Genomic DNA, 3,642 nt, shown 5'->3' on the forward strand with positions numbered 1-3,642 from the left:
GAGAGAAAATTGTCTATTTTAGTTTATTTTCGTCTCTCCTTTAGGCAGAAGAGAGGAGGAAACTTAAATAAGCTTCGTATTGTCTTCCTGAGTAGTTTCTGTAACAGGCCTATGCACACAGGTTATCAAGTAGAGGTAAGCATCATTCCTCCAATTTTATGTCATTTAATATTTTTTTGCCCAGAAAAATAACTATTAGATAGATCTGGTGCTTTCCAGTACCAGGTCACTATTAAGTAGGGCCACTCCCAGCTCTTTTGTTCTCTCATAATCTATGGTTCCTCTGTGTTCTTTACATGCTCCTTCTATTGTTTTCCAAATATGATCTGTATATTCCCATCTCCACAGCCTGGGATGCCTTCCTGTCTTCTTTGTAATTCCTCATGGGTGCTGTGCTTTGCGACACTCAGACCCTGCATGTTTAATCTTTCCTCTATATTCTCTTCTTCCTTTCTCTTTCTTTGTAACTCTTCTCTCTTCTCTCCTTTTTCTGTTTTGTTCTCTTTTGTTCTTTACCTTTTCTTTCTTCATACCCTCCTTTCCCTTTCCTTCTCTCTGTCTCTCTTACCTTACTCATTAGGCATACAAGGCCATGAAAAGGCAGACTGACCCCTCACTTCAATGCTCATGTAAGAGGCAACAGTCTCTGTGACTCTTAGGTCAAAATTTAAAAAAGGATTTAACTGATAGAACTTCTCTATCTGACTCAGGCCATAAAATAATTGCAAACCACTGAGTTAGGTATCAGTCTCTGGCCCAGTATTCAATGGCCTTGGAGTGGGAACCATTATACATACATTAGTGATGATATAATGCAGCAGTTTGCTTAGATAGGGCTATAGTGGGGGCAGGTTATGACACATGTGTAAACAGGGCTATTTGTCCATGTTTTAATGAGGCTGCATAATTTGTATTGTTTTTAACATATCTTTAAATACATTTTCATAGATTTGCCTTTATCTCCAATTTTATGAACTTTGAATTAAAGTAATTTACATATGGCAGTTTGTTAAATAGATTTATTTGTTGTACTCTACTTTCTTCCAAAACAGATATACTATCACCATTGCATGTATTTTCCTTGGGAGTTCTCCATTTGCTATTATGCATGGGAAATGTTTCCCTTTTCTAAGATCAGAAAAAATATTCAACTTGATTTTCCACTACTTTATTCATCCCTTTCATGTAAATTATTAATCAATCTGTAATATATTTTAGAATATGCCATGTAATTAGCTACTTTTTTACATATTAAAAATAATTAGATGTTTCAATGTTATTTATTAAATGTTCTTTCTGATGTAGCTAATAATGTACATTGCTTACAAATAAAATTTGGATATATAAAATTGTGTCTATTTCTGGGATATCTAATCACAGCCATTAATCTACCAAATGAATCTTGTGCAAGAAAAAAACCTATTTAATTATTGAACATTTATGGTATGTTTAATACCAATTTGGGCAAGTCCCTTCTTATATTAGTTTTCTATTCCATGTCCCAAATTACCACAAACATAGAAGCTTAATTTATTATCTCACAGTTCTGTGGGACATATGCTTGGGCATGGCCTAACTGGGTGCCCTGCTGAGGGTTTCACAACACTGAAATCAAGGCTTTGGCCAGCTACATTCTCATCTGGTGGCTGGACTAGGGAGGAATCCATTTCACAGCTCATATATATTGTTGGTAAGTATCCAGTTCCTCATGGTTATGAGATTCAGTTCCAATATTTTTGATTACTGTAGGTCAGGTGGCTCTCAGGTCCTAGAGGGTGCCCTCAAGTCCAAACCACACAACCCATACACAAAGTGCCATTTTGTTTTTTTCAAGATCAGCAGAAGAAGCTCTGACTTCAAAACTCTCTCTTCAGGAAGGACCCAATCTCTCTTTCAAGGGCACACAAAAAGAAACATTAAGCTCAGTTTGGCTGATGATGGCATACATTTTTTCTAAGTAGTGCTCTCAGTATCACTGAATTATGTTTAAATATGTGGAGATTTCCCATAGTCAGCTGAATAACAGCCACCATAAGATATCAGCTCCTAATCTGTAGAGCCAGTAAACGTTACCTTATAATAGAAAATTACAATCGATAATTACAGGAGTGAAATCATATCATATTCACAAATCCCACCTACACTTGAAGGGAATAAATTATACAGAATGTACATATCAGGGGTTAGAAATCTTGGAGGTCATCTTAGAATGCTGCCTATTCCATTTCTCATTTTTTATTCACTCAGAAGTATTTATAGAATATTATGTGGAAGATACTTTGGTGAGACATAATCCCTATCCTTATATCAAATGTATGGTCTAATCTTTTTTTTTTTTTTTTTTTTTTTCTGCTTTCCCAAATTATTATTATTATTATTTTTTTAATGTGGTACACAGGCCTCTCACTGTTGTGGCCTCTCCCACTGCAGAACACAGGCTCCGGATGCACAGGCTCAGCGGCCATGGCTCACGGGTCCAGCCGCTCCGCGGCATGTGGGATCTTCCCGGACCGGGGCACGAACCTGTGTCCCCTGCATCAGCAGGCAGACTCTCAACCACTGCGCCACCAGGGAAGCCCTGGTCTAATCTTATTCAAGATGTTTTGAGCTAGTCTTCCCAGTTTTACTCTCAAATAAATATAAAATCCTTTGTAAATTCTTGATTAGATTTTGATTTTCATTGTATTAAACCAATTGATTTAGAAAGGTTATGGTATGTTGTCTTGTCATACAGAAATATAGTTTTGTTTTACCATTGTAAAGTTAAATCCATTTTTTTTCTAAATCAATTGAACCATAATTTTGAAGAGGGACAAACCTAAAGTCTAGATACATGAGGCTGGTATTAGTTTTTTGTAGTTGTCACAAACAACCACAAAATTGTTGTTAAACAACAGAAATGTATTGTCTCACAATTCTAGAAACAACAATGACTTACATAAAGATAGCAGCCAGGTTTCTGACCCTAGACATGGGATTAAAAGATTTATTTATGGAGAAAACACCTGTATAGTAGTAAAGGCAAAATTTAATACGATTCATGAATAACCAAGGGTCACCAGGAAAAGCCACTAACATATAAGATGAAGACCAATATAAATAAAGAGAAAATAGGGACTTGAAAGAAAGAGAGTAAAGAGTGAATGATAAAAACCTCAAACAAAAGGAGTTAAGTACATGAGACAGAGGAAGATCATGAAATAAGAGCAAAAGACTATAAAAATGACCATTCATACAACCAAAAAAAAAAAACCTTTACAAATAAATAAATAAATCAACAGAAAAATTGAAAGATATGGTTGAGATATCATTAAACATTAAAAATGAGAGAGATGAAATGACTAAGAAATAACAGCCAAACTGTAGGCTCAGTCTAGGTATTGCAACATGTAAATAATAGGAATTCTAAAAACTGGTGACATAGAAAGTGACAGTGCTGTATACTGCTTTCACATCATTTCAATCCACTTGTTATGACTTAAGTAAAGTTGTTTTAATCCACCTGTTTATGAGAAAGACAAAAAAAAATCCTTCTTTTCAGAAGTTTTTTTGACATAATGAAGTAAACTGGGTCAGGATGTCATCACCTCAACTGCTGTCACTTATAAGCACTTAGCAGCTCAGGTGCTGAGGGGCTCCTCT

Source organism: Lipotes vexillifer, unplaced genomic scaffold (assembly GCF_000442215.2).
Source record: "Lipotes vexillifer unplaced genomic scaffold, Lipotes_vexillifer_v1.1 scaffold768, whole genome shotgun sequence".
Classification (NCBI taxonomy): Eukaryota; Metazoa; Chordata; class Mammalia; order Artiodactyla; family Lipotidae; genus Lipotes; species Lipotes vexillifer.